General features: G+C 38.2%; 1 non-coding gene across 1 annotated transcript; it reads right to left on the bottom strand.

Moving 5' to 3' along the window:
- Positions 1 to 693: 693 nt before the first annotated feature.
- Positions 694 to 799, bottom strand: LOC128293538 (small nucleolar RNA R71). Its single transcript, XR_008283719.1, has one exon. It is a non-coding gene; the product is annotated as a small nucleolar RNA R71 (small nucleolar RNA).
- Between the last annotated feature and the right edge of the window lie 11,295 nt (positions 800 to 12,094).

Here is a 12,094-nt window from a genome sequence, read left to right as displayed (position 1 = left end):
AGGAACACTCGATTTTTATTACTTTAGCCATTTTACTTTTATTGCAATTTAAATTTTTATTTTCTTTTCTAAGTCTTCATTTATTTTCTTCTATCAGGTTTTTCTAGTTTATGACCAAAAGAAACCCGTCAAGACCACTACTTTTTGACTGTGAGATCAACAGCACAGTTTGTAGAAATCTGAGAGAAATAAGGTGAAGCCTAAGATACACAGAGGACGAGCAAGAGGACAATACTTCAACCACAACTGAGTAGATTGCTGAAAAGAAAGAAAATCCGCTACCTTCTGCGATTGTTGCTGATCCAATAAATCAGAATCCTGCTCCATGCACTATGTATGATTGTGCTAAAACTAATTTAACAGGAACTGAGTCAAGTATAGTTAGATCTGCTATTGCTGCAAATAATTTTGAACTGAAACCTAACACAATTCAAATGATACAACAATTTGTTAAGTTTGATGGTTTGCAGGACGAGGATCCCAACGCTCACTTGGCAAATTTCCTAGAATTTTGTGATACCTTTAAAATTAATGGCATTTCTGATGACGCCATTCGCCTTCAGTTGTTTCCCTTTTCGTTAATAAATAAGGCTAAACAATGGTTGAAGTCATTACCACGAGGGTCAATCACTACTTGGGAACAAATGACTGAAAAGTTTTTATTAAAATATTTTTCACCAGCTAAAATAGCCAAATTACATAATGATATCTCTTCTTTTGTGCAGATGGATTTAGAAACACTCTACGATGGATGGGAGAGATATAAAGACCTTTTGAGTAGGTGCCCTCACCATGGGTTACCGCTTTGGCTACAGGTTCAAACGTTTCATACCTGAATCCTTCGACTCGATAAATGACTGATGCAGCCACTGGAGGAACTATTAATAATAAGACACCTGAGGCGGCTTAAGAATTTATTGAGAAGATGTCACTGAATAACTATCAATGTCAAGTTATGAGAACAAAGCTGACGAAAACAGTCGGTGTTTTCAACCTCGATGCGGTTACTATGCTATCTAACTAAGTAGAACTCTTAAATAAAAAGAATGACGGTTTGTGTGGTTCTACTCAGGTACATCCAGTGATGAGGTGCAATTCAAATGGAGAAGGAGCATGCACAGAATATCAACCCTTCAACCATAGCATCGAGGAGGAACAAGTCCAATATATGGGCAACAATAACTCTAGACCCCAAAATAACCCATATAGTAACACTTATAATGCAGGTTGGAGGAACCATCCTAATTTCTCGTGGGGTGGTCAAGGAAATCAAAGGCCACAACATCCTCCGGGTTTTCAACAACCACCTTACCAGCAAGAAAAGAAGCTGATCCTTGAGGAGATGCTAACCAAATTCATCTCGGTGTCAGAAACGCATTTTCAGAATATTGAGACAACACTCAAAAATCAACAATCATTAATCCAGGGGCTCGAAACTCAAATTGGACAGCTCGCTAAGTTAATTTTCGAATGACCCCAAGGTAGCCTGCCACGCAACACTGAATCTAACACAAGGGAGAAACTCAACGCAATTGCCATTCAAGATGAGGAAGGGTTAGTTGCAAAACCAAGGCCAGAAACGATGGTAAGCAAAGGTAAGAAGGAGGTAGGCCAAAATGACCCAACGCCGGTGGGTACAGAATATAAACCTTGTGTGCCATACCCCAATGCGACAAAGAAAGACCGACCAGACAAAAAATTTGGTAAATTCCTTAAACTTTTAAAGAAACTACATATAAACTTACCGTTTATTGAAGACCGACCAGACAAAAAATTTGGTAAATTCAAATTCTTAAAGGAGCTTTTAACAAATAAACAAAAGTTGGATGAGGCGTCGCATGTGGAATTGAATGCAGTTTGCTCAGCTATATTACTAAATAAGCTACCCAAAAAATTGAAAGATCCAGGGAGTTTTATGATTCCTTGTTTAATTGGTAGTTTAGATGTTCATCATGCATTGGCTGACTTAGGGGCAAGCATTAATGTTATGCTTTATAAAATGTTTAAACAACTAGCTCTTAGGAAACCCAAACAAACTAGGATGAGCATTCAATTGGCTGATAAAACCATTAGATTTCCTAGGGGTATCGTTGAAGATGTTCTTGTTAAGATCGATAAATTTATATACCCAGTAGACTTTGTTGTTCTAGACATGGAAGAGGATAGTAACGCACCTTTAATTTTAGGATAACCCCTTTTAGCGACTACTAGAACCATTATTGATGTTGGCACAGGTGAACTCACACTTTGTGTGGGAGACGAAACAATCACCCTTCAAGCTCGTAATTCGAGTAACACATCAAAAATTGAAGGTGGTTGTATAAATCATTCTACTAGTACTGATAATGTGGTGAAACCCTCTATGTAGGAAACAGTTACGAAGAATGCATATAAGCCGTGTTCAAACAACAACAAAGGACCTATCTATGAAGAACGAAGGCTACAAATCAGGGAGTTAGATGGATGGCAGACACAGAAACTGAGAACACCTGATAAACTGAAACTGAGATAGGACGAGCTCAATACCTCTCCAAATCAACTTAAGGTTAGAGTCAAAGTACTACTAGATGCAGCAAATCCTTGTATTACCACTTCTGAGCCTAATGAAGAAATTCCTCTTACGGTACTCAGTATTTTCCCATATGGTACAGTCGAGGTAATTCATCCCAAATTTAGTACTTTTAAGGTAAACAATACTCGTCTTAAACCTTATGTTGATAAAGTTGATACTAGGGATGAGAAGTGTAAACTCCTCGCACCACCTTAACCATGCAAAAGTGAGGTAAGTCGAGCTTAGACTATAAATAAGTGCTTCTCGGGTGGCAACCTGAGCATTAATAGTGTCAATTTCTTTAAAATTTTAGTTTTTAACATCTAACATACTAACCGAATCATGGAACGTAGACTTTCTAAAGACCACACGGCCAGGCACACGGGCGTGCATTAGGCCGTGTGAATACAAGGCAAGATTTTTTCCCCAACACGGGATACGATAAGTTGCCACGGCCATGCGACATGGCCGTGGGTGAAACTACCAAAACAACACGGGTGTGCGACACACCTGTTCCTTGAAATCGTGGTTGAAACTGAGAATGTAACACGGGCGTGTGACACGCCCGTGCCCTCCACTCGTGGTCAACACTATCAAAACGAACACGGGCATGGACCTATGTACACGGATGTGGGAGAAGCGAACGAAGCAAGACACGGCCGTGCGACACTGCCATGTGCACCCATATGCCCAAGCAACACGGGCTTGGGTCGAATGTCAGACACTCCTAAATTCAAAATTCGTGAAACACACGGGCAAAAATTAGGGCACACCGGCGTTTCCCACGGCCGTGTGCCCCAAAATCTATATAAACCCCTCACTATTCATCATCTCCCTCCCCAAAAATCCCTAACCCTAGCCGCTGCAACTCCACACACCTTAACCCCCACGCCTATGTGCCGTCTACAACACCAATTTTGATGCCCTAAGTTCCTTCTTTTTGCGTTTGTTTACTCTTTTCTCTCTATTGTCTTCAAATATGTTACTTATTTCATGATTCCGTTGCTATATTGAACTATTTTTGAATATTCATAGTTAGAATAGTAAAATAAAAGTGCTTGTTTAATAAAAATTTTTGTCATTTTAGTTACTCCATTATGCTATACTCTTCCATTTTTCCTTGTTTCCATGAAATTTATGCCTACTCACACGCATTCATTCATTATTTCCATAATCCTCTAACTTGATATATTTAGTCGTTTTAGTTTTTATCATCTCGTATGTAAATCTCATAAAATATTCATATTTAGCCTTGATTTTCCATACTATTCTTGGGGCATATTGATTGAACTTTGATTTTTCAATGCAGGTACAATGTTGTCCTCACGTGGTAAGAGGACCGTTGTTCCCACCTCAAAAAAGAGGAAAGGAGCAGCGTCATCCTCGGGTCCTGCCATAGAGATTAGGCACCCATTCCTCCAGGTTCCATTGGGACCCCAGGAGGAATTATATCAGATATAAAGGGCCCGACCCCTAGGTGTGGGCCGCTACCTTGACTGGGCCGTACTCAAGTAGATTCAATAGGCTAACGCGGTCTGAGCCCTCCTAACGACTAATTCGTGGGGGCTCTTCTTCGAGATCGTCGAGATGATGTATCTCGAGTTTACATTGGAACTCTGCTCGACGTTCCATCTTCAGACCGTCATGACCAACTTCAACGATTTTGGAACAGTCCAGTTCTGCCTCGGTGGTCTGGTACACCAATTGAGTGTACTCGAGTTCGAGATTGCACTAGGGCTATACACGGAGGAGTTTATGGATGACAATGACCTAGACACCATCCACTGGCTCAGCCACCACCCCCTCTCGTCCAGTTCATGCGGTGGCTTCATACGCTGACATCTCTGAGCTCCTTACTCGATTCGAGCAATAGTGTTTTCAGTGCTTCGATAACATTGATGCTACTCTCAGCAGATTTGTAGCACTTCCACATCTCATCACCACCCCCACCTCGCGAACCATCTAGCGATAAAGATGTTTAAAAACTTTTATTTATTATTTTATGTTTTTACTTTTATTCTATTTTAAGACTACTTTTTTTTTTCTTTAAGCTTTTTTTATTAGGTTTTATAATTATTATTTTACAATTTTAAATTTTGGCTATTTCATTATGAGTAATTATGCTTCCCTATATTTCCTAAAAAGTTCTTGATTCTATCACAGTTATAAAGAGCTCCAAAGCTCATCATTGTATAGGAACTAAAAACTCGACTGGGAAAGGTTCTCCACGACTGCCATGTCCTGCTCAACCACGACCATAGCTACCGCCAGATATAATATTCTTTTGGCGCAAGACTTATGAACTAATGAACCTCTACCACCACTGGAGTATCCTCTTCCACTCTCATGTTTATTATTCTCTAAAACTTCAGTTCAAGGAATTCATTCATCATTCAGGAAGTTTCACTTCTCTCCCTATCTTATGATTATCAATCTATCTTTGTGCATTGAGGGCAATGTACATCTTAAGTGTATGGGGTCTTTTATATCATCATTAGAAATCCCTGAATTGTGTCTTATTCTCACGTGAATCACTCATATAGAATGAATTTTAATTAATTTATTATTTTTATTGATATGTTTTGAATTAAAATATAGGCATTTATGTATTGAGTGTTTAAACTTTAAGACATTAGGGAATCAATCATGATAAGTTGATTTTTGAAGAATTAAAAACTTTTAGGTTGTTTTTCCCAAGTTTAGGTATTATCTTGAGTTGAAATTCACAGGTTTAAACATCAAAAAGCCATAATTTTTGTGAGATTTTGAGCCTTTAGAGCATCTATTATTTCTTTCATGCTCACTTTTATTGTTGCTTTGAGTGCATCAGTATTGAATTGTTATTCTAGAACTTGCTTGATTATGCATGTCAAAACCACACCATTTGATTTGATATGTCAAGATGATAAAGGCACTTAGGTTTAACCCACTCACTCCACAAAACCCTACCTTCATAATTAACCCTTAGTGAACCCCTTTAAGCCTAACAAACCATTAATTGATTTACCCTCAATATTAACCCATAACCCATTATTGTTGAAATCCCCTAATTTGATCTCTATTTTTGTCGAGATTTGATTTGAACTAATTGCTTAGCTATGTTTTTTCTTTTATGTATTTGACTTGTTTTTTTTCAAAAAAAAAAGCAACAACAACAACAATACTTACATACATATTAGTAGTAATTCGCCATTTTTTTTTTTGAGCTTGAGTGTTAATTCCATATTCTGAGAAGAAGCTCACTTGTATTCAACTGATGACTAGTCATTTTTCTAGCTAGGTAATTTTTCAATTCAATCTCGATTCCAACCTTTTCTTTCAGCTTGTGACCACACCCTCTAACGAAATCCATGTTACAACCCTCTAAAGACCTTTTTGATTGAGGTATCATCTCAATATATAGTGGTGGAGATTTGGTTTTCAAGCAAGCCTATGGTAATAACTTCTCATGTTGACTAATGAGTGCTTTAATTGATGTCCTTAAACAACTTGAGTGATTTGAGTGAATCTTTAGTGAGGATGTTAAACTCTGTGATATTTTGGTCAAGGTAATCACTTAGATGAGGGGGGACACCTATGTTTTCATGATAAAATGCTCCACTTAGGATGTCTGAAACTTTGATGTACTTTTAGTTGAATTTTCAATGTATAAATACTTATGGATTATTTTGAGATATTATTGATAGGGATTATAAATTGAGAAGAATTTATTTTGATCATGAGTTGAGGATTTTACTTGAGGACAAGCAAATGCTTAAGTGTGGGGGTATTTGATAAACCATAATTTATACATATTTTTATCCCATGCTTAGCGCATTTACGGATGATTTTTGTAACATCCTGATTTTCGGATTTATTCGCGGTTTTCAATATTTTGTAAAGATTTTAAAATTTTGTATTCAGATGTGAAATTAATATTTTGAGTAGGTAAATGGGCTTATAGAAGGCCCATGTGTTGGCCAAAACCCGGTTGAATTTTTGAATTTTTGGACTTAGGAGTTAGGGGTTCTGGCTAGATGGTCCTTGTATAGAGTTATGGGCAAATTGCATCACAAAAAGAGCCTTGGTAAAGTGGCCAGGGTGACGGCACTAGGCTCCTAAAAAGGTGGCGTGTGGAGCTTTGAGGGAGGCATGGGACCGATTCCCTGTGTTGACAAATAGATGCATTTATTTTTAAGTGCAGGAGGGGTAGTGTTGGAGTCCAGGTGGATTCTGCTAAAGGAGAGTTTGGATCAGTCCAAACACTTGGATTAAGGAGTGATAAGGGGAGAGATTTAAGGGATTAGGAGAGAGGTTAGGAGTTGGCCGAATTTTGGGAATTGAAGGGGGAAAAATCGGCAGAGGGTTATGAGGTTAGTATTTCGGCACCTAGGGTATTGAGTGGTGCCGTTCCTTTCCGCTCAGACATCACAAGGTTTTTCTTTTCTCTCTTTTTCCTCTCTAGCCGAAACTACCACTTCCCCTATTCTTCTTTTTCTATTTTTCTTTTTCAAAACTATTCATCAATTCTGCTGTTCATCAATACTTTTGCCGAATCCATAAAAGCCAAAATCTTGAACACACATTACAAGTACCGATTTCTTCAGAGCCAAACCCTTTAACATTGTGTTTCCATTAATCAACGCTTATTCTTTCGGAACTCTAGAGACCTGTTGGCAATTCTACATCCAGGTTATAGTTCCACATTGTCATCTCCTTCATCACCCAAAAGCCGAAAAACCATAGATTTGGGGGCTTATAATCGAAACTTCAAAACTTTGGGAGTCGAGTTCTACCATCGTTTGAAAGATAAATCTGCAATCAGATTGCATGGAGATCAAAAAGGAGTAAGGGGTAAGTGTTCATCATCTCAGATCTGGTCATATTTTACAAAGTTAGGAAAAGCCAAAGTCCCTAAAATCTAGGGAGGCTGTCGATTTGGGCATGTGGCTTTAAGGGTTTTTAACTGACATTTTCTGTCAATGATTAGTGTCTTCTTAAGTGTTGGATTAAAGGCGTGGGTTGTTGGAGCAATCGGATTCGGAGCTAGCTATCAATTTTGGCAAAAAGGTAAGGTTTCAAAGGCTTTTAGGGACATGGTTAGATCATGGATAAGTAAGTTTTGGGGTTTAGTGATTACGGTTTGTAAATAAGAACTGTGCTAATCAATTGTAGGACATCGGAAGAGATCTCAGTATCAGTCGTCGCAAATCAGGTGTATACCGAACACCCTTTCTTAGTTCAATTCGGCAAAAGCCGAAATGTCGAAATTCCGGCATTTCATAGGCTTGTGAGTATGCGAATGCTCTCAAGACATAGAGTAATTGTCAAATCTGGCACCGTAAAGTGGTAAGTAAGTTCGTGTGACTTTTTAACGTACTTCGAAAAAAGGGGCTCGATGGGCCAAAACTAGCCCAATGGGCTTACGGACCAATATGGGTAAGAGATGGGCAAAGTAGCATGTTAGTTAGATGGTGGAACCAAATTGCAAAAAACGGCTAAAAATTATTGAAATAACTTGTGTAGTTGCGTAAGTACGAAATTACCCCTAAAGAGCATAATTACCGAAATACCCCTAGGGTTTAAATTAGCTAAACTGCATGATTGATTAATACTGTATTGTACATGATATGCTTTATTAATATCTATTGCATGGGATTGCGGTATTGATGAAGGAAGTATTGAAAGTGGTTCATCCACGTCTTGGAGGCTTTGCCTCAACTTATCGATATTTGAGCGTTCTTTAATGCTGTGGAGTGTAAAATTTGGGTGGGTTGAGATATTCCCCACATGGAGTGTAGGGTGATGCAGGCGATGTAGCGGTTGGTGGGTTGAGTAGTCTCCCAGATGGGTTTGCATGCATTACTACTATTGTTACCTATGTTCTTGAATCGGGCCTATGGGCCATCTTGTTATGTAAAAAGGGCTAAGGCCTTGCTATCAGATTCGAAAAAGGCTTGGTCCACTGTATCTTTATTATCTGAATGGGGCTTAGGCCCAATGGGCTCGAGCTGATTTGGGCTTTGGATGGGTTTCAGATATACATCGAGTTTTCCTAAACTCACTCCTTTTCTTCCATCCTTGCGGTGAGCCCTAGTTGGTGGACTTGAGTCAAGGGATTCGGAGTGGCCACACGCTTTCTACAAATTCGTTTTCTTCGGTGAACTAGATTTTCCATATTTTCGTTTATGGTTTTGGGTTTTTTTTTTGTAATAAGGCCGCTAATTATTTTTATGGTTTGGGTTGTTTCTTTATTATTTAATTCTATTATGATAAAACTGATCTATGATAACTAACGAAATAGATTAGCTTTAGGACGCGTTTTCAAAAACATTAAGTGATTTCAAAATAACACGAATACGAGTAAGACTTCTGCTAAGCAAACGTTTTCAACCTTAATCATTTCCTTAAGATGGACCTAACCAAACGGTTTTCTCAAAATTATACGAGATGTTAGAGTGTGGCAATGGCGGTGTGCATGTCTAGGATTGGATCCGAAGGAGCTTGGTACTTAGCGGTCAACGGACTCACCTCCTCTTCTTCTGGTTTCCTACCGGTGTACGACTTCCATTCACTTTAACCTACTTTTAAAAGTGTCTTTTACAACACCAACTAAGTTTTCCAACTAAGTAATACGGAATGTTTTGAACGTTTCGATGTGGCGCATCAGATCCGGTCATAACGTCTAGGTCGGGTTTGGGGTGTTACAATTTTCCATAAATTTGGTGAATTCGATGCTCCTAATCCTTTAATTTCATGTTTTATACATAGATGAGCATAGAAGAGTAAAACAAGTGAGAAACGAGCCGAAAACGAAGAAAATAGACCCACATGGGAAAACAACATGACCTGGACTTCCTCACACGGGAGCGTCACACGACCGTGTCAATTTGGCAGGATCGAAGCACGACTTACACGGGTAGACCACATGCCCATGCCTATTTAACAGCCTTGACCACGGGCTGAAGTAATCGCACATGGGCGTGTCACACGAGGGTGTCCCTGCCGAGCCCAAGTTTAGTCCTATTCAGAAAAGGCCAATTTTTAGGGCTCTTAGGCATTCAAAAGCCTATTTAAACACTTGAGGAGGCACTTAGGAGGGGGATGCAGAGTAGGAAGCAAGGAATTACTAAAGGAAAGCCGATTGATCCATCTCAAGAGCCGGACTCATCATCAAGACTAGAGATCTCCCTTCAAGTTCCTTCAGGACTTTTGGGTTTTCTTATGTTTTGTTATCTTTATGCTTTTGAGATGTTTTCTTTCATAAATATGAACTAAACTGCCCTAAATACCTAAGGCGAATGAAACCTAAGACAGATCTTGTTATTATTATCTGAATTGTATGATAAATATTTGACTTATTCTTAATTATGTGTTCTTAATTCTTGTTTTAATATTCCAGAACATTGATTCAAGTTAACGCTTTTATTCAGAGGAGGAATAGACTCTATTTAAGAGTAAAATTGTCATAATTAAGTGGAGTTGATTGCGCGCCTAGAGATAGGGTGACAAGATTTTGTCGGATTAGGGTGAAACCTAATAAGGTAATCCATAGATCAAGTTAATGCAATTCTAAGGTGTTAATTAGAAAGAGATTTCAATTATTCAACCTAGGGTTAGATGTTATTAGTCTCGAGGGAGATAATAATATAACTTAAGGATTTCTACGGATCAAGTCAAATGAATAAATCGTCTGATTCAGAGTCAAATAACAAGTGAAGTCTAGGTGGATTTTTCCTTAGGTATTGTCTCAATCAATCGAATTTTCCCAAAAGTATTTTCCTGAGTTTTCTTTCTGTGCATTCTTAGTTAGTAATTAGTTTAGATTACCAAACCTCTTAATTTCTAGGCTAGATAATAAAAAGGAAGTAAATACTAGTACTCATAGTTTCTTTAGGTTCAACAATCCGGTCTTGCTGAGCTATACTACTATTCGTTAGGTACACTTGCCTTAATCGTGATAATAAGTTAGTCTCAAGAACGATTCATTTATAAATTTTTAAAACCTGTTACGAATATCACGCAATCACGGGTTCTGAGGGATCTACAAATAAATAAGAAGAGGGGATCTTTACTTTATATTTGTAACACCCCGTACCCGAGACCGTCGCCGGGGTCGGACACGAGGGGTTAACAGACTTCGTTCACTTAATTTCACCGTTCATAAAAAATTTTCCAGACAGTGGCTAACTCACACTGTCACCTTAAAAATCATATCTTGAGTTCTACAACTCGAAAATCAGTTTCGTGATTTTTCCCTGAAACTAGACTCATATATCCATCTACAAATTGTTTTCTAGAATTTTTAGTTGGGCCAATTAGTACAGTTTATTAGTTAAAGTCTCCCCTGTTCCAGGGTGCGACTACACTGACCTTCATGCATTACGACCTAAATATCTCCCTGTACAGGGCTTCAATACTGATGCCATTTGTTTCTATAGAAAATAGACTAAAAATGGAATCTATACATATATGGCATGACTTCTAAATGTCTCGGGTTAATTTATAATGAATTTCCAAAGTCGGAACAGGGAATCCAGAAACCGTTCTGGCCCTGTTTCATGAAAACCTAAATATCTCTTAACATACAACTAATATGACCGTTTCGTTTCTTCCATATGAAAGTAGATTCCTCAAGGTTCATTTACATAATTTATTCACTATTTAATTCCATTCCTACTATTTTTAGTGATTTTTCACATCCACATCGCTGCTGCTGTCAGCATCTGCCTTTAAGGTAGACTTTACCTATTTCATAGTTTCCATGATTCAATTAGCCCTTTTTGCATACATAGCACAAAGTATAATCATGATTAACCATTCCAATGGCTAATCATTTCCAAACATTTCCATACCTCTTAGTGATCAACATACAAACGATTATAGTACTATGCTAAAACGTATATAAGCCATTTTCGCATGGTTATCCAAAGTTTTACATACCAAAGTTCAAACAAACATAATAGCCTATACATGCGAAATGTTCTCTTAGACCAACTAAGAAGAAGATACCAAAAGTTGCAAGCTGGTGTGATGACTTCGATGACGGTCCCGAATACGCAAAAAGTCGAGTCCAAGAAACCTAAAATGGGTGACAAGCAAACACCGAATGAGTATATAACTCGATGAAGTCATAAGCATTACACTACCATCCATTAATAAAATTTTCACAAGAGGAAACAACGAAATGAGGCTAAGTACTCCATCCATACCGAACTATGCCATAGTTTCTTAGACCTTACGATTCAATCTCATTCCAAGTCCTACATTGACATTTCATACGCTATTCAATAGGATAATTGAGGCATTTCCATACATCATTTTATTTTCGTTACAATCATACAACTAAACGAACTTTCACCTATTCCACGATGAACCTTATGTACGTGACTTCAATTATAATCATCACATAGGTTCAAAATTTACCACGCTCAACTCCATGTATAAACATAGCGCCTATTAGCCGTGTGAAAATAGGGCATACATACTTACTTATACCACACGACCGAAGACATGCTCGTGTGCCATGGTCGTGGGAAAACTGGAAAGGTTACTAACTTGGGT

Source organism: Gossypium arboreum, chromosome 5 (assembly GCF_025698485.1).
Source record: "Gossypium arboreum isolate Shixiya-1 chromosome 5, ASM2569848v2, whole genome shotgun sequence".
Taxonomy (NCBI): domain Eukaryota; kingdom Viridiplantae; phylum Streptophyta; class Magnoliopsida; order Malvales; family Malvaceae; genus Gossypium; species Gossypium arboreum.
This window is presented reverse-complemented; position numbering and strand designations above follow the sequence as displayed.